Source organism: Canis lupus, chromosome 17 (genome assembly GCF_011100685.1).
Source record: "Canis lupus familiaris isolate Mischka breed German Shepherd chromosome 17, alternate assembly UU_Cfam_GSD_1.0, whole genome shotgun sequence".
Lineage (NCBI taxonomy): Eukaryota > Metazoa > Chordata > Mammalia > Carnivora > Canidae > Canis > Canis lupus.
Window position 1 is genome coordinate 33,637,020 of NC_049238.1, and position 25,843 is coordinate 33,662,862.

Sequence of the window (25,843 nt, forward strand, 5' to 3'; positions counted from 1 at the left end):
CAGGCTCCACACTCAGCACAGAGCCTGACACAGGGCTCCATCTCATGACCCTGAGATCATGACCTGAGCTAAAATCAAGAGTCAGACGTTTGACCAACTGAGTCACCCAGGCACCCCTGCATAAATCCCTTTGGGGCTCCATTTACTTGGGTTCAAGTCCTCACTCTGCCTGCCGCTTATGCACTTCGTAATCAAACAACTTGCTTAATCTTCCTGTGCCCTTGTTTCCTCAACTGCAAAATAATGATATTCATGAAGAATAAGGATTAAGGGAGAAATAGATTTATAAAGTATTTCACTCAACTTTTAGCATGAAACAATGTTGGTGCTCCTGCTATTGTTGTTGTCATGGCCATTACTATCTTCCCATTTCACTACTTCATTTAGGTCTGGTCTTGATGACAAAATGCCCAGAAATGTAACTCAGTGGAGGCATCCTCCACTGCCCTCACCCTGGAGCAATCACAGAGGCCACCAGGGTGTCTCACTGATGTAAAGGTTCTGCAGCAGCTTGTCCTGGCTCATCCTTCTCCCTGGAAATCTCACCTCAGGGCTCTGACATGGTGGCTTCCTGGGGAAAGCCACATCTTCTGGGCATCCTGTGAATTACAGTCAAAAGGCCATCCCAAAACAATCCCTGCCCCCAGGACGTGGTAGAGTAGAAAGAGCATAAGATCTGGGATCAGAAGTATCTGAATACCACTTGCTCACTAAGTTTGGCAAATTAACTTTTTTCCAGATTCTTCATCTTTTTTTTAAGATTTATTTATTTATTCATGAGAGACACACGGAGAGAGAGAGGCAGAGACACAGGCAGAGGGAGAGGCAGGCTCCACGCAGGGAGCCCTATGTGGGACTTGATCCTGGTACCCCAGGATCACGCCCTGGGCCGAAGGTGGCGCTAAACCACTGAGCCACCCGGGCTGCCCACAGATTCTTCATCTTAAACTGAGTTTACTGTCTTCTATCTATCAGACTCACTGTGAATGTAGTTATCACAATGCCTGCACAAGGTAGGTGTCTCAACAAACACTATCACTATTATTACATTTGTGAGAGTTTAGGTTGAACTCTCCCTCAGGTTCTGAGAAATACTGAAGATTAGAATTGGAATCGAGTTGAAAGGTCATGTCTCCAACCACATCCTCTTACATGGAAGCTGAATATTTCTATCTACCTAAATCTCAAAGGCTCTAAGCCTTTATCTTTCTGATGATAGGAAGGCTTGTCTTTTAGATGTTACCATTTCCTCTTTCCCCTGTAACCCTCAGGATGCTTATATGTATTCATGACTTAGATGTGTGGTCATGGCCACTGCCATGGTTCCCATCCCATGATGGTGTCATGGAGGTGAAATGTGGTCCTGACCCATAAGAACAAGCCCTTCTTCCAAAATGAGAAGGGTACTGTTCCTTCTATATCATACCCAGCTATGGGAGGAAGGATCTTCAAAAAGTTTATTGATACAGCACCTTAAATTCACAAAGGAAAGCTTTGTCCTAGGATAACTAGATGAGTTCGAGATTCTGCTACTGCATAGTACCCAGTGATGTATGTCTCATTTTAAAATCAGGTTCTCCTTGCCCAACTCCTTCTTCCTTCTGTTTAGTTCTCTCTCTGTGGCTTTTATCACTCACCTAGGATAGGACTCAAATCAGAGACATTACACATGTACCAACCAGATTAGACATGTCTACAAATGTTTGAAACCCAGCTGTGGAGAGCAATGAAGTCCTTTTCTCCTAGGCCCTTTGCAAGTAAGTGGTTGTTAATAGATACTTGGGGTTAGCAATGTCTCCTAACTCTATTCACCAAGAGTCCCAGCTTAGTCCTACCAAGACCCACTCTGTTAGAACAGGTGAGGAAAATCCAAGGTTAAGTGATTGAGCCAGGACACATAAGCAGCTGGTGGCAGGGTGGGAACCAGAACCCCGATTCAGATTTCATTCTCCCATACCACACAGCCTCTTTCCATTGCACAAGCTCCATTTTCTACGCTGATGACTTTGATTTAGCCAGATGGTTGACACACTTTTTTGTTTTTTGCCAAAAGTATGATTTGCTTTCCAAAAAATCTCAAATTAAGCAGCTCATGACTACTTCTTAAGATAAAGAGAATTGAATTCTAACAAGGCATTGTAGAAAGCTACTTGACAGGACCATGTTGCTTCTGTTTCCTATCTCTGGATGCCAGATGTCTGCTTTCTCCTGTCCACCCACAGGGGATTTGTGATTAGGTTTGAATTCTTGAACACTGCTTCCTAGAAAAGGCCCAGAGCCACTGGTATGTCTGCAAGAAAGAAGAAATATTTTGTCAACCCATGCTTGGCATGCTTGAAGGCACTTTAGAGTCCTGAACTCAACATTGGGTGCTAAAAAATATTCTGGCAATTGCTGAGTTTCAGAAGCTAAAAAGAACTCAGACTTGAGGCTCTGTCTACTAAGAAAGAAAGAAAAGAAAGAAAGAAAGAAAGAAAGAAAGAAAGAAAGAAAGAAAGAAAAGAAAGAAAGAAAGAAGAAAGAAAGAAAGAGAAAGAAAGAAATAAAAAAGCAGAAGAGAAGCCTCAATACAGACAGAAAGCAAAAACGAAATGTCCCCCCCTTCATTCCTTCCTTACGTTCCTTCCTTGTACTCCTTCCTTCCTCCTTACTCCCCTCCCACTCCCTCCCTCCCTCCCTCTCCCTCCCTCCCTCCCTCCCCCCCTCCCTCCAGCTCCTCCCCTCATCCTCTCTCCTCCTCGTCCTCCCTCTCCTCCTCTCCTCTCCCTCGCTCCTAGAGAAGAGAAGAGACAGAAAAGAATAGAAAGCAGTCCAAGGCTGCAGAATGAGTGAACTGACCACAGTGCCATCTTTCAAATGAAAATTTAAATTTGAATCTTCTACTTATGTATTGGTAGCTGGGTATTTGATACAGTTTAGGGCAAGACGTTTTTTATTTAACCAGATTTTTTTATTTCCCACGTGTTAAAGCAGGAATCTTTCAATTCCCCCAGCGTATCTTAAGATAAACCAGTCCAAAGAAACACAAATGGAAACAATTGCAAATGTACCTGATCACCCGATTACCTCAGAGCTGACAATGCAGATTCACTGTTCTGGAGAACATCTCACAGATTATACCCTTGGCACTCATTCGTTCTCAACTGTTCGGCTCTTCTACTAACCTGCGCTTCCTTTACAAACCAAGACTCCTTGCTCCCAACTATCCTCTAGCCCCCTTTCATATCTAAAAACACTGCTCCATATGCAAAATGGAAGAACCTGTGCATTCGCCTTCTCAGACTGCCATAACAAAATACGACGAACTGAGTGGCTTCAACAACAAAGGTTTACTTCTCTCCAGTCTGGAGACTACAAATCCAAGACGAAGGAGAGGGTAAACATAGATGGAAACTTTCACCCCAACTCCTTCCTACACTGGAAGAAGTGCCTCTATGTGTTCATGTGTATAAAAGATTCAGCTCCATTTCTGAACAATGAAAATAGGACAGAAATATGAATAAATCTGGGGATGACATACAATCAAAAAATATAAGGTGGGGTTTCTTCTGAGGCCTCTCCTCCTTGGCTTGCTGGTGGCTGCCCTCTTGCTGTGTCCTCATGTGGTCCTGACTCTGTGCACAGGCCCTGTGTCTGTATGTCCTAATGTCCTCTCTTTATGAGGCCACCAATACGACTGAGTTAGGGCCAATGCCTATGGCTTCATTTTAACTCAGTCACCTCTTCAAAGGCCTTATCTCCAGTTATAGCCACATTCAGAGGCAATGGAGGCTAAGGTTTCAACATAAGAATTTGGGGCGGGGGACACAATTCAGGCCCTAAAAGCCTGTTTTTGTGGAAAGTTTCCAAATTATATGAAACAATAAAGAAATCCACTCTGAGCTTAAGAGCCCTGTGGTTGTTTTGGGCTGTGAGGAAAGACGCAGCCAGATCTAACATGTGGTTTAATTTTAGGGACTGCATGCTTCTTGTTCCCTCCAAATACTTTGCATGCTTTCAAATTCTCTTATTAGAGCTTCATATTTTTTTATTTACATCAAACGAGGTTTTCTTCTGTTAAAATGCAAACAGCCCTAGATTGAGCCTCTTTTGTCACTGAGACTTCAGTATAGCCATCGCTTCCTTCCTGCAAGCAGTTTCTGATGAAGGACAGATGACTGGGCACCTCTAGGGCCAGGGAGGAGGTGAAGGGAGGGTCACAGAAGGGGGTAAAAGGAAAAGAAACAAGAAGCTGGGGGCATGAGAATTCAGACCCCACTCGCTTCACCATTTAGCTTGAGCAGTGGAGAGATTGAACATTCCTGCTCCAGTCCATAGTGCTGCATTTGTTGCTAGGAAGCAGCCATGCAGGCAGAAACCATATTCTCTCACCAGCTTTTCTTTGTCTCTAGTTGGGCCACATGATGGCTTCCTGGACAGTGGATTGTGGGCCATGATGTTCTTCAGTTCAAATCTAGCCTACAAAAATCTCCTACACATTTTTTGTTCTCTCTCATTTCCATGTAAAAGGTGGAAGCAAAGGATTCTGAATTCCTAAGAAATGATAGAACCACCAAATGGAAAGAGCCTGGGTCTCTGAATCACTACATGGAAGGCCTCCCACTGAACACCTGCACTGAAATGTTAATATTTAAATAATCCCTATTGGTTCAACCACAGAAACTTCAGGAACTTTTAGCAACTAGCAATTTCATAATTAATAAGTTAATACAGTCAATGTGTGGATAAGCTTGGCAGAAAATTAATAATCCCTTCAAAAGTGGGATGGTTTATGCTACTTTGTGCCAAGACTAAATATTGATAAGAAAAAGGGTATTATTTTATTTTTAATGTGAAATGACTTTTATTTAATTATTACTATTCAGCAAGTTGGCCTGTAATAGTAATAATCATGGAAAGCTGAAGTTTGTTACTATCATTGCATTTGAAAATAATTGGCATAATGAAATGATGAGACATTAGTAAAATGAAAAGAAATTTTGGACTGGAAATCAAGTGTCCTGAATTCTAGTTCCACCTCAATAGTATCAGCTATGACCAGGAGGCTTCATCCTTTCAGTCACTACCAGCTCTGAATGCAAGACTGGAGATGTTCACTTAAATTAGATAGTGCCTCCTATGAGAAAAAAGCACACCTAAGGAGAAATGGTCACAGTGACTTATGCATAGATGGTGCTCAATAAATATGTATTCCATAAATAAATGTTTTAGACGGGACTCTCAGCCTGATAAAGCAATTCAAACTAAAGCCAAGATAGCAGAGGGTAAACATAGATGGAAACTTTCACCCCAACTCCTTCCTACACTGGAAGAAGTGCCTCTATGTGTTCATGTGTATAAAAGATTCAGCTCCATTTCTGAACAATGAAAATAGGGCAGAAATATGAATAAATCTGGGGATGACATACAATCAAAAAATATAAGTTTCAAAAATTTTAAAAAAGAGAAAACCATCTGTCTTCCAATATTGAAGTACAACCCAAGTCAATTTAACTGAAATAATAATGTAACATAGACTTTTGTTTAGCCACAAGCTAGATCTTTGTCTAGCTAGCTATATTACATGCCAAGGTCAGTTCCTGAAATGTGGTAAACACTTAAGTATTTCCCGAATGACAGCATTAATAATTATTTGCAGAGTGCAAAGTGCTACGGTGGACGTGGTGAGCAAAGCCTCTCCAGAGGCTTGCACGCTAGTAAAAGAGCACCACTTGCCACCAAATCACAAACCCAAAGTAGAATGAAATACATGATAAACAGAGGTATAAAAATCAAAGGAAGTTAATTCTAACAGGGAGGAAGAGGAAGAGGTAAAGTATTAAAGAGTAAGTGGAATTTAGGCTGGGCCCCAAAGTGGAAGAATGGCTGAGGGAATAGAATGGCCAAGGTGATGGAAAAACAGAAGATCCTGGCCGGTTTGGGAAGACTGGGCACACACTGCAGGTAAGGAGACATCTGTGGAAGAGTGTGGAGCCCCATATCAGGGTCTGATTGTGACGAGGGAGCAAAATCTTTGCCTCAAAAGTGGACCAAAGAAGTGGATTTCCTTTCTTTGTCTTCTCCCTCCAAATTTTGTAAAGCATTTACTTCCTTTAAACAATATGAAATGGCATGTTCATAAGTTGCTTTAGTCTGAGTAAGAGGACTGTCATGCTCAGTTTATTTTAATGTTACAGAAGTTAAAATAATGTGAAGGAAATATGTTATATATAAAACATGGATATATTCTAGTTCTAACTTCTTGAGTCATATTAATTTTTAGATAACAAAATCTCACTTTGTTTCAGTGCTTATCATTAGAAGGGACGTTCTTAGGTCTGTGTTAGCAGTCCAGGTGCATTCCCTGGTAACTGAATTCAGTCTTTAGAGTATTTACACGGCTAAGTCTAAAGAGAGGGTCTGCTCAGAGCTCCTCATATGTCAGCATACCTCAGTTGGTGATCCACAGTTATTCAAGGGATATAGAAATAGGACGACATAAGCAGACAGAAGTCATAGCTTAAACTGAAGCTCAGGAAAATGCCAAAGCCTTTGTTCTGTTCATCCAGCAAATATTAATTAATCACTGTAAATTGATTAATTAATAAATATTTACTTAGTACAAGCACTATTTTAAGTCCCAGAAATATGTAAGTAATAAATAAGATCATCAAGATCTTTGCTCATGTGGAGATTATGTTCTGGGGGAAACGAGCTCATACACGAGATATGGTGGAGAAGTAATAGTCTGAGACCTTCACGGCAGTTTCTCATTTCCACAGCCAACCTAATTTCACCCTCACACTCCCTTATGCCCTTTCAGAAGCAGAGGTCCCTTTCTACTGGCACTACTCTTGGTGGCTTTGAGTCTATGCATCGATTCTTTTCTTCTCATAGAAGAGACAATAGTATTTCACATCAAGATGTTTGGAGAGGAAATGCTTTATTTTGCCTTGTTTTGTTTAATTTCAAAAAACTTGGCCTTGAACATCAAGAAGAAAAGTCTGGAAGTAGAGGACACAGAGTTTATCCATAAACACAGTTTGGGGGAAAAAAAGAGATGAGATGTCAGCTTTCTCACCACATAAAGAGAAGATCAAAGATTTTTCTCAGTTGAAGGAAACAGCTTCAAAACTGGGAGATAAAAGCAAGAGAGAAAATTATTGGTGAAGGTGCCATAAACAGAGGCCTTTCCTCCTGGCCCGTCTCAGAAAAGAAACTTTAGTTGGGCGAAGATAGAGCCCCCAATTAGTTTCAGGAATCTGAGAGCTGAGAATTTCTTACAAACTCACATTATGTCCCCCACAGCAGAGAGTGTTCCCTACAGAGTAGAATGGAAGCTGGCCTGTACCCTCAGAAAGAAAACCCAGCATGGCTGTCCTGCGACCACCCTACCCCAGTATATGTCAGCAAAGAATGGTATGGGAAAGTATCATAAAGATTTCCATAATCCAAATAAGGGCACAGAGTTGTCTGAGACAGCACCAGTGGACCAGGAGAGGCAAACTGCCTTACACAAAAAGGATGCTGAGTGATTGGCATGGGCCCAACTAGAAGGCATGTGGCTGATAACAACAGACAAGTCTGCAACCACTCAAAGGAGATCAGAGTGGACAAGAAGTAGTAACAGATCAGACACTCCTTCCCCTGCCTTCCTGCCCATAATCTCCCATTCTACTCTACAAGAAATCAACTTTATTGTATCAAGCCACTGAAATTTGAGGCTGTTTGTGACATTAGCTTAGCTTACTGTAGTCATTATTAAAAACAAGGAAATTTCCATTTCTTTTGCTTGCTTGAATATGTGACATACAAAATTTGTACCCAGTACGTGATAAACACTAAGAAAAGGAAGCAAGGTGAGGTGCCTGGGTCAACCTTAAGCGTCAACCTTCAGCTCAGGTCATGGTCCCGGGGTCCTAGGATCAAGCCCCACGTGGGGCTCCCTGGTTTCTCTCCTCTCTCTCCAATAAATAAATAAATCTTTTTTTAAAAAGGAAGCAGGGTGACATGAGAGATAGCAACTAAAGGAGAAATAAATGAATGATTCCTGTTATGAATAAATTATCTCTATAAAAATAATATTTGAGCTGAAACCTGAATATTGAAAAGAAGCCAGTCATGTGAAGTTCTTTAATATGACAGTTCCAGGCAGAAGAGACAGCAAGTGCAAACACTGTGAGGTGGGGATGAACCTGGTGTGTTTAAGGAACCAGAGGAAGGCTCATGTGGTGAAAGCACAGAAAGCAAGAGAGAGAAGGAAGAGTTGAGTCAGAGAGATGAGCATAACCATATCATATAGGGTCTTTTTTTTAAGATTTTATTTATTTATTCATTAGACACAGAGAGAGAGAGAGAGAGAGAAAGAGAGAGGCAGAGACACAGGCAGAGGGAGAAGCAGGCTCCATGCAGGGAGCCGGGCTGCCCTCATATAGGGTTTTAAAGTAAGAAAGTAATCTTGGGACACCTGGTCGGCTCAGTGGGAAGAGCATACAACTCTTGATCTTGGGGTCATGAGATCAAGCCCTGTGTTGGTTGTAGAGATTACATACATACATACATATATGGAAAATAGTCTGGGGGTGCCTGGATGGCACAGTCAGTTAAGCATCCAACTCTTGGTTTTGACTCAGGTCATGATCTCAGGGTCGTGAGATGGAGCCCCATATCAAGCTCCATGCTCAGGGCAGTCTGCTTGAGATTCTCTCTGCCTCTCCCTCTGCCCCTCCCACTCATGTTCTTTCTCCCTCCCTCCCTCTCAAATAAATAAATCTTAAAAGAGAAGTAGTTTGAATTTTATACTAAATTCCATAAGAAACCATTGAGGGTGTTAAGAAGGGAAATGATATGACCTAAGTTATGATTTATTCTGGCTGCTGTTTGGAGAAAGGATTAGAGTAGGACAAAAATGGAAGCTGAAATAAGACTTAAGAGACCATTAAAATAGTGCAGATGAGAGCTTCTGATTGTTTGACCTGACGGTGACAGTTGTAGAAATGGAAGAAATGAACATATTGGAGATATATTCCAGAGATGGAACTGATTAACTAGATGTGACACACAAAGAAAAGAATGGAATGATTCCCAAGTTTTTATCTTAAGAAACTGGGATGATGTCACTTTCTGAGGAAGAAACTGGGAGAACAGTTTAGGGAGAAGGAAGAGTAGAGAGAGAATAGAGTTGTTTGAGACTCATTACAATGAAGATGCCTATTAGACATTCAAGTCATGGAGGCAATTGGACAAGTAAGCAGTTTGATTTATGAGCCTGCTGCACAAGGAAAAGTCAAGACTGCAGTCTTACATTCGGGAGTCATCTGCATATAGATGGTATTAACATGATGCGACTAAATGAAATCTACCAGGGAGATAGTGTAGCTAGAAAAGAGAACCCAGGAAAGAGTCTGGAGGTCAAGCAAAGAAGATGGAGTGAGTCAAGAGACTGATAGGGGATATCCAGTGACATGGAGGTGGGAAATCAAACATGAGAAGCTGGCATCACAGAAGCCAAGAAAAGAAATTACCTGGATTATCTTTACTCTGAAACTAGCACTGCTAGTTCAAAAGGTCTGCTGAGTTGCTTAGAACCTTGATTCAATAATTTCTATATCATAGAAAGAAAAATATCAGGGTCATGGATATAAACTACCTCCAAAATGCATGCCCTTAGCTTCTTGGGGAGCTGATGAGCATATTAATAGCACTGATCCTCCCTCTCTAACACTGGAGTAGCTCCTCTTATTGGCAGTGACTCAGCAGAGCCTTCTCCATAGTCAGAAAATCTTTCAAAACAGATCATTCCAATCAGCTATGTCTTTGAGAGAATGACTTTCTTTTTACATATGTTATGTATCTAAGAATATCAGCTACAGATTATTATCAGACAGGCCACATATAATGAATGTGAGGTGGTTTGCTTACTAACTAGTTGCTTTGGGGCTATACATTAAATAGAATATTGTTAATAGCCATCACTTTAGTTTGACCTGCTGCAAATATTAGCTAACTCAACACTCCATAACCACTGATTTGTCTATTTGTAAGACCAAAGATAACATTTAAAGATCAAATGATATATGAAAGAAAATGCCTTAATCATCAAAACAACCTCATTTCCCACATTAATGGTAGCTTATAATAAGATAGTCTTTCAGCAAAATAAGGTTTCCAGATTAGCCAACATGACCTATATCAAATTCTGTACCAACTTTAATGGACTTCCATCACAACACTTGAGAATTCTTCAAGTTATGGCTTGAGATGTCGGAGTTGGATACCTTCAAGGGTTGTTTATTTGCTTGTTTTTTATTGATGTTGTCATAGTTGAAGTGATATTGATGATAATTAGGTACTTGAATGCCAAGGAGAATTTAAATAAAACTCTCTAGTCTCCCACAAAAATCTTTTTTGAAAAATATTTTATTTATTTATTCATGAGAGACATAGAGAGAGGGAGAGGCAGAGACATAAGCAGAGGGAGAAGCAGGCTCCATGCAGGAAGTCTGAGGTGGGAGTCAATCCTGGGTCTCCAGGATCACACCCTGGACAGAAGGCAGGTGCTAAACCGCTGAGCCACCCAGGCATCCCACATACAAATCTTAAGAGGTCTATCAAAGTACACAAACTGTACAGAAAAGTATACAAGTTAATTGATTCAGAAAAGTTCCACCCTCAAATAAAGAAAAAGTTAACTTCCCCATCCACTAAAATATAGGCGCATAATCTACTTCACAATTTTATATACAAGTTCAGGAAGGTCTCCGATCCTCTGAAGACTACCTGTTCTTCCACTGCCCCAGAATTCCAAGTAAGGACACACTCTGGAATTAAAATATTTTCTCCTATAAGGTGGGCCATGTACCCCTTCTCTTTGTCATCAGGAACCAGAACTTTCAGTTTCCCAAAACTGATGGGGGTGGGGATGGTATTCTCTAGGAAAATGGGCCAGCCCCTTTGAGAACTGGACTTCATTTCCCACAGTATATGAGGCTACAGATGCTGGGAGCTATCCTGCGTCCTGAAAATCTTGGGCCTGTGTCTCCAGGCGCTGTCCAAGGTACCAACGTCTTACATGAGTAAGTATGTATGGTCTACAGACTACCAAAAGTATGGTCTACAGACTACCTGTATCAAAATCAACTGGGCATGAGTATTAAAATACAAATTCCTGAAAAAAACAAAAAAAAAATAAAAAATAAAATAAAATAAAATAAAATACAAATTCCTGGCCTATTCCAGAACCAATGAGCTAAAATATTTATAGGTAAACCTCACAAATCTGCATTCCGACAAGTTTCCCAAGAGTTCTTATGTCTGATGCTAACTTATGACTCCCAAATACCAGTACCACTGTTAGGATTGGGGACTATTTATTCTCATCCAAATTCACTGATCACTGCAAGTATACCTGATACCTTTAATATCATCTGTATCAACAGTAATGATGAGTTATTTTATTCCTGAAAAATAGAGTAACCAAATTTCTTCCAGATGGTTTCTGTCACAATTTGTCATGAGAAAAAAAGATTCAACTCCATCAAGAAATCTCAGGAAAGGTAAACCCTTTTGAAAATCAGCTTCCTTGATCTTTTGTTAGCAAGTCTTTCCTGACCATCCAATCTAGTAATAAAAATAACTGTAATTACAACCAATATTCACTGTTCACTCACTCTCTACCATCTGTTAAGCCTATAGCAGTGATGATACAGATGGCCCCCAACTTACAATGCTTCAACTTACAATTTTTCTACTTTATGATGGTGTGAGAGATGTATCCAGTGGAAACTTCACTTTGAATTTTGAATTTTTATCTTTTCTTGGCCTACTGATAGGCAGTATGATTCTCAAGATGCTAAGCAACAGTAACAAGCTGCAGCTTCCACTCAGCCCCACAAAGTAAACAAGTGATACACTTACAACCATTCTGATTTTCACTTTCAGTACAGTATTAAACAAATCACATAAGATATTCAATACTTTATTATACAACAGGCTTTGTGTTAGATGATCTTGCCCAACTGTAGGTAACTATAAATGTTCTGAACACATTTAAGGTAGGGTAGACTAAATGATGACATTCAGTAGGTTAGATACATTAAATATATGCTCAACCTATGATATTTTCAACTTATCAGGATCTCATCCCATCGTTGAGGAAGATCTTTAGTAGTCAAAAAAATACCGTGTTCACTACATGCCCAGCACTGTTCAAAGTTCCTTGTGTGACTGTTTCATTTAATCCTTACCAGATACATTTACCTGTGACCCCAAAGAAAGCAGGAGAAATTATACCCTTTATTACTTAAAGTATTGGGACCTGCTTATATGCCTTGTCATATAAGTATATGATACTAAAGTTAATGCTTTGATATCATCTTTAAAAACATGTGTTAAGTGGGGGAGAATAGAAATGCCCTTTATCAATTGCTTGTGGTATTATTCCAGGAACTTCAATGCAATGTTCATCTTCAATTAAAAAAATCACAACTACTTAAAAATAGGTTTTACTATCACCATCTTAACGAGTTTACCGAGGTACTGACAAACAATTAACTGCAAACATTCAAAGCATGTGATTTAATAGGTTTTGACAGATGAATACACTCATGAAACCATCACTTCCAAAAGTCTCCTTGTGCCCTCCTTCCAAACCCTCTCTGGTTGCTTGTTTCCAGATAACCATTGGTCTGCTTTCTGACACTATAGACTAGTGTGTACTTTCTAGAATTTTATATAAATAAAAGCATAGAGTATGTACTCTTTTTTCTGCCATCTTACACTCAGCATGATTACTTAACATTCATTAATGTTACTGCATTTATCAATAGTTCATTCCTTTTTACTACACAGAAGTATTCCAATTATTGCCATTTCATAAATAATAAAACTGAAAATAAGAAATTTGTTTAAAATTTTGGTAAAGGGCTAGATTCAAATGTAATGCCCAACACAAAATCCTCAGATTTTCCTACTAAAAATTCTGTCTACATTTAACTGAGAAACAGCGCCATATATGTCTTCAGAAGGGAGGAAATATAGACTCCAGACTGAGTAGAATATAGCAATCATGCAAAAAATAGCTGGATGACTGGAGAAGATATCATCTGCCCTTCCCTTTCCTGCTCTTATCAATACCACCTCAACCCTTGGGCTTCCCATTATAAGCCGCTCACTCTGAGAAGAGCCCCAAAATCCAAGCTGCCAAGGTACATGGAGATCACTGGGCACATGGCCTAAGATGTAGCTAGAATCTCATCTTACAGGCCAAAAGGGAAGGGAGCATGTGGGACAAATGATGGGAGATGAGCAGATTTACAGCAAGGTAAGGAGGTATCCAAGGAATTATAAAGACCTCATTAAACTGGGTCACTTGTGTGACTTCCCCTGATGGACACACCAAGGACAGAAGAGGAGATAAGTAAAAAATAGAAAAGGTGAACTACTCTTGCCAAACTCCCAATTGCTCATCTGGTGATCTCAGACACCCGGGACTCTTAGAGTATAAAACGTAATGGAATGCATTCCCTGCCCCCAATCCTCAACATACTTCAGAGGAAGAATTAAAAACAATAATAATAACAATAACTAGAATTTACAGAGTGTATGTTATGTGCCAGGCACCATATAAGAGAATCTTGTATCAACTTTACTAACAAGGAAATGAATTCTCAGAAAATATAAGTGACTCATCCATAGTCATATAGCCAGAGAGTAGTTAAATTATATCCAGAATTTCAATCTCTGAGACTTAGTCCAGCACTCTTTCCATGCCTTACAAGGATTCCCAGGTGCCCAGCGCCCAACCAGCACCACACGCTTCACCATCACTGGTCCCATCCCAGGCGTACAGTAGAGTGTATGTTGACTTAGGTCCTTCACTTTCAAAACCCAGATGTCTTATCCTACCCCGTCAGAATATACCATTCTGTGTGCCCTACCCTCAAAATGCTGTTAAACACTATAATCAGTATAAAAGATACTCTGATAAATTAATTCTGCACCAAAATGATTATGTTATGCTCTTCTCAGGTACTCACTGGGGCTTAAGAAGACAGTGCCTAAAAGAACGATGGAGATGGTGGGCAGCACTGTGATGTAGAGATTATCCAAGCCTGGTCTTCACACAACTGAATGTGGCTGATTTACAGACTTTAATTCCAGGCAAAGTAAACTACTACTCCTCTTTCAGAGGGGCCAATTTGGGCTAACGCAGCCTTTTGCCTAGAGGAAGAAGAATGGAAACAGTAATCATAACAGTTAAATGATGATGATGAAAAAAAAATGATGATGATGATAATAGAAGCAACATTTATCGATTGAGATATATATATACATATATCTCGACTGTTATACGACAGTGATACTAACCACAATATAGATATATAGATATATATATACCAGTATTATCTCAATCCACAATTCCATGAAATAAGTGCTATTGTTAGTCTGTTCATTTACAGGTGAGGAACCAGAGAGAGGCTAAGGAATCTGGGAATCAATGGCTAGTCTTTCAAACTCCAGAACATGCATTCTTAACCAGTTCACAGAGCTCCACCAAGTATCGTTTATTGTGCACCTACTATGTGCCTGACACTGTGCAAACCTTAAGCATATTAATTCACTGAAACTTCACAGCAACCCACTGAGGTATTATTATCCCCGTTTTACAGATGAGGCTCAGCCAGGGAAGGCAGGAAACGGGGCTTAGGGAAACGCTGGAACCCACCCCAGGCCGTCCAGAGGCTTTCATTCCGGGAGCCAAGCAGGCCAGGAGCGGACTCCGCGCGGCCACAGCGCCGGTAGTTACCCCCGCGGACCACCAGGGGGCGGCGTCCGGCCAGAGCTGCGCGAGCCAATCAGAAACTGACGGCGCCGCGCTCCCCGCGGGAACGGCCGTGGATGACTAGATCGTCCTCTTAAGGGACGTTTGGTTTTTCACAAAAAGGTGTAAAGTGACGCACACGTGACGAGCAGTCTCCGCAGGAGTCTGTACCGGGAAGACAGAGATCCAGACATTTCTACCCGGAAAAATTACCCGAGGCGCCTCAGCCCGGCGCTCCGACGGCGGAGAAGGCGGCAACCAATCCCGACAGCCCCCTTCCGCGTGTGTCGCGGCCACCAATCCTCGCTGTCTTCCGGGGGCGGGGCTCTTACCATCTCAGCCTATCAGGAGCGCAGTTTGCCTCCTGCGGGGGGCGGGGCGGGGCGGGGCGGGGCTTCTCGCCGCCGAATTCCGCAGGCCGCCGGGAGCCGTGGCAGGTCCCCGGCCGCGCTCTGCGGGGACCCGCGGGGGTGTGGTGGGGTCGCGGGGTCCGCGGAGGGCCCGCGCCTCAGGCAGCAGCCGCCACCTATCTTTGGCTGGCGCTGCGGTTGGCGTGGCGCTCGGTCGTCACCCGAAAGTCTAGGGTGCGTCCGCACTCGTTCATTCCAGGCAGTGCCCGTGCAGCCCCCACCCCCCCCCCCACCCCCTGCACCTGAGCCTCTCGGGATCCCGCAGACGTGACACCACCCCTCGCAGGGATTGACTGGTCCTCCCTGAGCACCTTTGGCACTACAGCATCTGCGGCGCTGTTTTATTGACTACTCTGTTCGGTGCTGTTATACGCTGACCTGAGGGCAGAGACCACGCCTTACACATCTTTGCATTGAGCGTGCAAACTTCACATTGCGTCTAAACTCTGTGCAGCCCTTTTCTCAGCTAACTGTAAAGTGGGGATAATGGTTATCGCCTGTATAAAATGGGTGCACTGAATTAGTATTTGCAAAGCACTCAGCAGAAGAATGTCTTGCGTACAGCAAGTGCTCCAAAAAAGGTTAGCCATTGTCACTCCTGTGCCTGGCTAAAGCCTAGAATATGCACTCAGTAGCGTTTAGAACCAGCGTCACATACTCATTCTGGGAAGTTTAAATCTGAACTTCCTCAGAACTGCAAGAAGGGGATGTCCAAAAGTTTTATGCAGACATAGGACTTAGGAATGTGTCCAGGGTGCTTCAACATGTTACTGCAGTTAAGAACACCGCTGTGATGTCAGGAGCTGGGTTCAAGTTCAAGCTTGCTGGCTGAATGACCATGGAAATTAAAAGTGCTTCAGTTCCAAATCATTAAAAAAAAAAAGGAGGAGGTGCACTTGGATGGCTCAGTGGATTAAACATCCCACTCTTGACTTCAGCTCAGGTCATGATCTCAGGGTGGTGGGATTGAGCCCCATATAGGCTCTGCACTCAGCAGGGAGTCTGCTTGAGATTCTCTCTCCTTCTCCCTCTGCACCCCTGCCCCTGCTCATTCATTCTCTCTCTCTCTCTCTCTCTCTCTCTCTCCCCCCCCCTCAAATAAATCATTTTTTAAAGTGCTTTAGTTCCTCAACTATGAAATGGGGATGATATTAATAATACTACTGCACAGGGCTGTAGTATATGCAAGTAATGCATGAGAAGTGCTTAGAACAGTGCCTATCCTATAATAAGCTCCCAATTCCTTCTGTCCTTATCCCAATTTCACTTTGGGAGCAAGGACAGGAATATATATAGTTTCATATATATATATTCAAATATATACATATAGCACAGTATAGTTTCATACCTTCTACCTTATACTTGTATCCCACTTTAACTTTTGCAAAGCACATTCAGGTATGGTTTCCTTTAAGACTCACAGCAACTCTGTGAGGCTCAGAGAAGTTACTGGTTTGCTGGAATCCTAAAACATCTTTATAGTACAGCTTCATACATGTGCATTTGAAACAAAATTAGTTTCATTGTATTTTTAAATTTATAAATTGCTTTCTTCACTAATAATACATGTTAGAAACCTTTTTATGTCTATATCCCCATTTCTTTTTAAATACTGCACAGTCTTTCATACCTGAATTTATTTAACCATTCCCCTATTGTCATCCATTCAAATGCTTAAAGCCAAATTCTGTCAAGTCTCAAGGCCCACAGCTTTGATTGTTCAGACTCTGAGCAGTCTCCAGGCCCAAAGACTCAAGTCACCAGGAAATGAAATCCTGATGGTCAGGAGTTTCCACTTGGCTCCAGATTTCTCCAAACCGCAAGCCCAAGGCTCCAGCAAGCTGTGGAGGGATGCTCCTCCCTGTGAGGAAAGGGCTAGGAGAATGTGCACATAGGGCTGGGAAGGGCTGCTGATTACCCTTCAGGGGTGGTAGTGGACTTGGAGGGCCTCTCTCAGATAGCTCTTCCACAAACCTAGGGGTCTCTCAGCACTTCTGCCCTTGTGCCTACCCTCCCCCAGATCCCTCACACACTTTGCCCCCCAAGACGTTATTTAACTATAACCTCCCCCCCCAAAAAAAGACACATTTCCTATTACCGAATACACCCCTGTTTCATTAAAAGCTAGCAGAATTCCTAGCAGAGTTCTCAGCCCAGCTTTCTCAGGCTCAACTAGGAGACAGAAGGAATGCAAGGAGGTCATGGCATCCCATCGTGACATAGGGAACCCTCAGACATCCAATTCTAAAATGTAGCTCTGCAGCCAGAAAAGTTCTTTTCTTCCCTTGAGACTTAGTTTCTTCATTTGTCAGATGAAAACAAAGGAAGGAGAGTGAGGATCCAGGATACATAAATAGAGGAAGGGGGCACATAAACATTATGTGCACAGCTGTCAGGGAATGAGGGGAGATGGAGGGGAGCCAGGGAAAAGCTCTGCATTCTCCTCCTTGGAATGGATGGAGCTGCTCCTGGAGCAAAGCCTGACATGGGACCCCCTCTCTTTGCTGGAAGAAGCCGAGAAACAAATAAGATTGTATCTCAGGATGTCATCTTGATGCTATTGCTCAAGGCTGTCACACATCTCATCCCTTACCAAGTGCTCTCTCCCCAACCCCTTGAAGATCCTGTACATCCCCAGAATCAGTCTCACATAGGGCACAGGTTCTTATCTGCTTACCTCACTATCCAGGCCTCTTCCTTAGTAACAGAACCATGACTTTCAGCTGGGATCATTGCCTTTCAGAATAAGACATTTCCCAGACTCCTTTGCTGCTAGTTTTCTGGCCAAAGAGATATAAGAGATGTTCTGGGTGAGGCTTCCAGGGAGGCACAGTGAAGGCAGCCCCAGCCCCCTTTTATCTTCTCCCTTATTCCCTTCCTCAGTCCTGCTTTCCGGGAAGAAAGTGACCTTCACTGAGGATGCCAATCACAAGCTAGGACAATGGAGCAGAATTATAAAAGGAGCCTGAATCTTGATAACCATTGTTCGTGATCTGCCTACCTGAAGACTTCTTTGCTGTGAGAAAATAAAACCCTTACATATAAATTTTTTTATTTTTTTTTTATTTATGATAGTCACACACACAGAGAGGGAGAGAGAGGCAGAGACACAGGCAGAGGGAGAGGGAGAAGCAGGCTCCATGCACCGGGAGCCCGATGTGGGATTCGATCCCAGGTCTCCAGGATCGCGCCCTGGGCCAAAGGCAGGCACTAAACCGCTGTGCCACCCAGGGATCCCAAAACCCTTACATATATATGTCACTGCTATTTTAGGTATCCTATTATATGTAGCCCGACCTAGTCCTTAACTGACTAGTCTCTCTTCTACAAGGTCTAGAAGTTGCTGGAAGGAAAGCTGCTTAAATCCCACTGTTTTCTTTTTCTTTGAAGAACCAAGCAGAGGAATTAAGGTCTATTATTGGCTCAGAAACCTTAACCTTAGAGAAATACATTTATAGATTACCAGAACATTCTTCTGATTGGACCATATTGACCAGCACAAAATTAAGCCTGGACTCATGAGACATTTGGGGACAAAAGATACAGGTATTCTCTAGCTAAATCACACGTTGGCATAACCTTGATGTCCTATTTTCATATGAAAGAAAACATAATATTCTGTGGAGGAAGATCCTCAGCACACAGAAAAATCCTGAATGCTTTTGTTGGTGGTTGGGTTCAGTTCAGCCTCCAAACTGACCTCTAAGTGACAGCTTCTTTGGAACAGAATCCAGCTACGTTAGAGTCTCTAAGGAATGTTCAGGCATTCACAGTTGACATCTGGCCCAAAGCCTTCTAAGCCTCCAACCTCTGTTTCTTCTCAGGAGGGGATTCAGCTGGCCCCTCTCTCAGCAAACCTTTTGCAATCATGCCCTCCGCGGGACATTGTGAGAGGGAACAGTTGTCCCAGAGCAATGGTTCTCAAACATGAAAGTGCCTCGGAATCCCCTGGAGGGCTTGTAGAAATACAAATCACTGGGCTCCAACCCCAGAGTTTCTGATTCAAGAGATCTGGGGTGAGATCTAAATATTTGCAGCTTTAATAAATTCTCAAGTGATGCTGATGCTGCCGGTCCAGGGAACACATTTTGAGAACCACTGCCCTAGAGTCAGGTAAAGTACTTCAGGCTATTTCTGGGGAATTTCCTCCAGTGTGTTGTGAGGTGGTGACCTCAGCAAAGCTGCCCTGAGAACTGTCCTTTCAGGACCTCTGTCTCCTTCCCCGGGCTCCCATCAGGCCCCTCAGGGAGAGCTCCTTTTCACAGGGCCACTGAGTAGGAACCTCCACAGGCATTTGCCTCCTCTGGAGTACCCCCTACAGTGTTGAGGATTGGGTCTAGAGAGGAAGAGAGGGTGGAATTACATAACCTATTTTTTCTTTAATGTCTAAATATGTTAAAACATAACATGTTATGTTTAATGTTTAAATGTGTTGTGTTAATGTGTTAATGTGTTGTTCTTACAATAAAGTAATAAAAGAAAAGGGTTAAGAAATACAGACTATTTTGGAAATGTTTGTGAATAACATTTATTGAGCAATTACTGTGTTTCAGGCACTGTAGTTAATGCTCATTTAGTTACTGTCACCATATTTGAGCCTAAAACAGGCTTAGAGAGGCCAAATAACTTGCCAGTGTGACACAGATCATCAAGGACAGAGCAAGGACTCTATTGCAAGTTAATCCAATTCCAAAGCTTGATCCTTAGGTAATGGTGTGGTTTGAAAATTCTGCTTTCTAATGCCACTAAGACATGCATTCTCACTGAGGGTGATATGGCTCTGAAGGGAGAAAAAATTAGTTCTGAGTGTAGGAGGTGAATAATCTTTATTCTTTTTATGAATAAAATACAGACATACACACAGTACATAATAGGTATACAATATATCTGTAGCATTAAATTTTACAGGGAGAGAGTAATTAGAAAAATATATCTAAGAAGTCTCTTTATAGGGACATAATGAAAACAAGATTGAGAAACACTGTGCTAGTGTATTTTGGCAAAGAGCCCGTTTGCTGAAAAAGTTAGTGCTGTCTTACACAACTTCCAAAGTTTTCTATGAAGCAGAGGACAAACAAAACATTTGACATTTATTGTTTAAAGCTTTTACTTGTTAAGCCATATGGTCCTCTCAAGAACCTCCTGATGAAGTCATTAAGGAAGATATTTAATATCCATATCTAATAGATGAAGGGATTGAACTTTAAAGATAACTATCCACCTAGATTTAATGCCAAACAAAACTATCCCTCAAGAATAAACTGAAATAAAGAAACTGGTAGACAGAGCAAAGCAGAGCTTGTTATAAACAGACCTCAGTGGGAAAACTCTAATGTCTGAGATACAAGAAGGAATGAAGCAAGCAAGCAAGATTGTTAACATGCAAACAAATCTATACAAATATTGATGTATAAAATAATAGTCATAAGATCTAATTTGGGGGCTTCCAGATATAAGACAGAACTAAGATGTTGGACAACAATGGCATATAAGTCATGAGAGATGGTTAGAATTAAAGCATACTCACGTCTTTGAGTTAGTTTGGGAGAAGAGTATAGACCGATTCGAGAATTTCAGTTAAACATCCAAGTTAAATTTCCAAGTTAACATGTAAAAGAATAGATGGTCAAGCATGTAACTGTCCAATGAAAAGAATGAAAAGTGGAAGGAGCAAATTCTATGCTGTCTCACCACAAATGTTGAGTCATGGGGGAAAAAAATCAAATAGAGCCTTTAAATTTACTTAAAATCATCATCTTTGAATATAGTGTTTTTACTAAATGTTGCTTAAAAATCAATTTCATGAGTAAAGTTTTCATACTAAAAACTAAAAAGTTTTTCTTATCTTCATCACTTAATAAGTGTTTAGAACTTGAACAGTGTCTCTAAAATGGTGATCCATACAATTGTGGCTTCCCAAGATGCTAAGCCCCAAGGAGAAGACCCATGATGCTGTGGTTTGAGAGATGCTGCACACCACATCCTCACCTGGAGATTCACAAAGCTCTAAAGCCCTACGAAGACTTATATATAGTAACCCCAGTCTTTTCCAAACATTTTTCCCCACTACGTGAACTATATTAACACTCCATAGAACAAACTCTGGACAACTCTAGATTCAGCCTTCTTATTTAATTTCAGTGGCTCAGATTGAAAACGCACCAAAACACAAAACGTAGCTTCAATTCTTCTGAGGACTCGACAAAACCATTTTAAAAGTTTGAAACTGTGACCTCAAGTAATTTGAAACATAGCAATATCAGTCACTTGCACAACCTCACAGTTACACTCCTTGGTGCCTTTGCATGACAAACACATGTCCCAACACATACAGGCTCATGGAGTTTCTCCCCTGTAGTCTCCCACTGAACAGACAGCATCCTCACACATTCAACCTGCCCCCAAAATGACCACTGTCAGCTTTCTCGCCTCATGTGTTCTTATTTCTTCATTGCTTACCCACCATCTTCTTCCCCTTCAGTTTGGTTTTGGAAGTCTGAAAAGCAATGAGATAAATAAAAAAATTTTCTGAAGAAATAGTCTCCTGGCTCCTTGGGGGAAAACCCAGGAATAAAAGTGCCCCAGGACAAGTCACATCCTTTCACAATCTGGGCTTGGTTTCCCCAATGGTCTAAAGAAGGGACAAATGACATAGCGCCAGAGCTCCTTCTAGTCTCGGATTGTGCAATGATCAGCCTGGTGTTACCATTGCCAAGTTTTTGCTCTTGGCTCATCAGCTGGATCTTCAGTGCTAAAGGACACTGCCAAACTTAAGGGCATTTCAAGCTTCCTCTGTCTTCATCCCCCTGCAGTTCCTCCTCCTCAGCCATTGCACTCCGCACTTCCTGATCCATTCTCTCCTCCCACAGTCCATGGAAACACATTCCCCTCAGTGGCAGCTCCTGCAAATCTTTCCACTTTGATTGACTCTCCATGCCTCCTGACCACATTTTCTTAACTGTTTTGAACCTGATCCTAGTCACAAGCTCAGAAGACCAAAGTTCCAACTCCTCTTTCCACTGCTCCATCCATGCTGATATCTGCATCTCTAAAGCTCACTTATAATTCTGTTGTCTTCTCCACTGAAGTAGATATTGAAAGTTAATATATCCTTATATGCAGTGTGGGAGGATTATGGGGGGCGGTGGATAGAAAGAGAGAGAACACAAATGTTGGGATAGTGAGAATTGTAACTAACTGGTCTGTTGCAATATAAATAAGGAATGTTCAGTATCTACAAATTCTTATATTCAAAGCCAGTCTGATTTCCAGAAATGTCACTCCCAGCCATGGGAAGAAAGTTCAGGGACACAGATTATATTAGCTCCCTCCTTCTCACCCAAATGAGTAGATTGTGACAGTTGCACCTCCCATCCCCAAGAAGAGCTCCTTCCAGGTTCTTTAGCACCAACACTATGTCTATAATCAGACCTGCCACCATCCATACCCAACCAGAAGATCCAACTTAGCCCCTGACTCTGTGATCCAGGGCAAAGGGGCTACAGTGAGTCATCTCTCAGGATCCCGTGGTTGATGGGAGGAGGTTGGGTTAAAGAGGTTCTTTGGGTGATAGAGAAGCAGGGGGACTCAGCAGCACTGCTCTGGTTCTGTTGGTTTGGAAGGAAGGCTTTACAATGTCCATCCATTTGCACTGCATGGACAGTGCAAATTCACAAAGGAGAGAGGCCGGAACACTACGCTCCCATGGTTTCAACCCTGGTCACCCAACAGAATCTGTGTGAGGCTTCTGAATAATTAAAATGTGCTGACTGCACCCCAGTCCAATGAAATTGAAACTCCAGATATGAAGCCCAAGAATCTATATTGGGGGGGGGGAAAAGCTCCCCAGGTTATTCAGATACATAGAGGCATTAAAAGGCACTGATATAACCTGATAGCAGGAGCCTCCTGATGTGAGATAAGAAGGATACAATGTCACCAATGAAGGGTTCTTGCCACAAATGTCTCACCTGAACCCAATCATGAGCAAACAATCTGACAAATCCAGTTGTGGAACACTCTGTAACACAACTGGCTTAGACTCTTCAAAAAATCCAATATGAAAAAAAATTAAAGGTAAGGAAGATGGGCTATTTTAGATGGAAAGACACTAAAAGGACATAACAACCCTATATAACGCATAAGCCTTGATTAGCACTCAAATTTAAAACACATATACACACACACTTTCATAGGGCACTTTCATAACTGGGACAAGGACTAGTAAATGTTTATCTGTGGGGTAAAAATATAAATTACAGGGACTCCTGGGTGATTCAGTGTGGCTGAGCACTGCTTTGGCTCCGGTCGTGATCCTTGGGTCCTGGGATCAAGAACTACATAAGGCTCCCCACAGGGAGCCTACTTCTCCCTCTGCCTATGTCTCTGCCTCTCTTTCTGTGTCTCTCATGAATAAATTAACAAAATCTTTTTAAAAATAAAAAAAATAAATTACCTAGTGATAGAAGGGTTCGACGTCCCCCCACTCCAGGTCTAGAAAGAGCTCAGTAGTTTGGGAGCTCCTGCACCAAAGACAACACCTACCAGACATCCCTAATTTCAGCAGAGGAATACCAGGGCCATGAGATGTTTGGAGAGCAACAGCTGGACCCTCCATGACTCATTCAGCACAGGTGGCATAGCAGTGTAACCACAAGACTCCCCACAGCCTAATAGGCCACAGGCTCCTCTGTAGCAAGACTTCTCCACACTGGGGGCAAGAGAAGTCTGTCTCTTCCTTGCCCCAAATGTGCTATGTTATCCAGCACAATGTCAGATACCAAGGGCAAGGGATATGCTGGTTTCCTTAGATGTCCACAGCCAAAACATCTAATCTTCTCCAGGAAAATTTGTTGCAATGTGGTGATAATACCCACCAGGGGGCAGCAGACTTTCATAAAAAGATACTTCTTTGAAAGAAAAGGAATTGTCTGGACCCTCAGAGCCCCTTACTGGTCTCTGACATCCTGCAGAGGACTCAGGTGGGTGAGGAAACATAGGTCAGAGTATAATAATTCTTTATATTCTGTTGGTTTTTCATGGATTTCAAACTTTCCCATATATCACTTTATCAGAACTATCCAACAGTCCTGAGGCAATGGAGCATTCACATCTCTACATGACAGATGAGAAAACAGGGATCGGAAAGGTTAAATTTAGGTGGCCTGTCCAAGATCTGAAAGCTGGTAATTTGTCAGATCAGGGACTTGGGCACAGGCCACCTGGCTCCACATTCAATCCTCTCTCTATCTCTTGTCTGCCCACAGTCATCACAGTGGTGACTTCTCAGTTGATCACCACACATACATTTCTTCCCTTCATCTCCACCACTACCTGTGAGGCAAGGTATCTAACTGGGACAAGGAAAGAGAGATGGAGGAAATGAAGTAACTCACCCAATTAATAAATAGTGAAGCCAGGATCGGAACTTGGATTTGTCTGACCCATGAACCCCTACCACTTCCCTACTGCCAGTCACAGTCAGCAACCATTGGTTGAGTACTGTGGTAAGCAGTTCTATGCTAGTCACTGGTGATGCACAGTCTCAGATCTCAAGAAGCATCCCATCTAGGAAAACGTAAGATGAAGATGACCATACCAAGTGCCATAGGAAAGCCACCAGAGTACTACCACCATCCCCACTTTACAGGATAGGCAACAGGGCTTAGAGATGTTAATGAGTCTGCCCAAGGCTACAAGAGTCAGTGATGGATCAGGGATGTGCACTCCTGGCCATTTGCTACACCTGCTATTGTCTTATACCTCTCAGCACCAAATAATCTGAGCCAAAATATCAGAAATACGCTATGTCCCAAAACATGTAGGATATTCTGCTACAGTAGGCATTCCATCAGATCTCTGTGGCTCGGCCTGCAGCCCAGATCTCTGTGGCTCGGCCCTTCTCACACGCAGAGTCCCTTCCCCCTTCCCATCACTAAATCTGGCTTTTCTCCTAGAATGGCCCAGAAAAATAAAGGCAGATCATTTTGCATAATGAGGACGCTTGATGCATAGCTGCTGTGGAGGATCAAATGAGCTTCTCCATTACTCTCTTCTCTCTATACCCTACCACTAAGAGGCACAGAGTAAGGGGTAGCACCTTGCATCAGATATGAGACCAAGGGCATACTGGTGTTTTCCTATGTAGGCCTTAGAGTTCTCTTACCTAAGTAGAGCTCACTCTCTAGGTACCCCTTTAGTTCTTCCAGCAGATTTCAGTCATCAATCTGCTAGAAAGCCCTCTCCTTATCTCCGCAGCTGCCCTTTCCTGCTACACATGGAGATTCTCTACATATATCCCTTCAAGGTTCTTGCTAGAATATGTCCCCTCTGTACTGCACCCGAAAGCAAGTTCACATGCCTGCTACAAAAGCAGAGGTGTAGTGTTTGAAAAGAATATTGGATTTGGGAATCTGAGTTTAAAAATATGAATATAAAACTGAGTTTTAGCACTCAATAACGGAGGACTAGAACAAATCCCATTAATTTCTCTATGTTGGGCATTATTTTTCTCTCCTTATCATGGGAATGATGGCTTCAGGGGTACATATAAACAAATTAATGTATCATAGAAGGCACTTTGCCAACTTTTAGTTGCTGCACAAACATTAGCTCTGTTTACTGCTTATCAATA

General features: G+C 42.1%; 1 long non-coding RNA gene across 18 annotated transcripts in view; it reads right to left on the reverse strand.

Annotated features, from left to right (window-relative positions):
* The window catches only part of LOC102151150, a 653,134-nt gene that overhangs the window by 614,224 nt on the left and 13,067 nt on the right, over positions 1-25,843 (reverse strand). For 13 of the 18 annotated variants that reach the window (XR_005372361.1, XR_005372355.1, XR_005372358.1 and 10 more), the window contains exons 1-2: positions 14,705-15,075; positions 14,016-14,199 (exon numbers count right to left, since the gene is read on the reverse strand). This is a non-coding gene — a long non-coding RNA (uncharacterized LOC102151150). Of the gene's footprint in view, positions 1-2,130; positions 2,291-14,015; positions 14,200-14,704; positions 15,091-25,843 lie in introns of those variants that run through there. The other 5 variants (XR_005372362.1, XR_005372363.1, XR_005372366.1 and 2 more) reach the window with 5 other exon arrangements.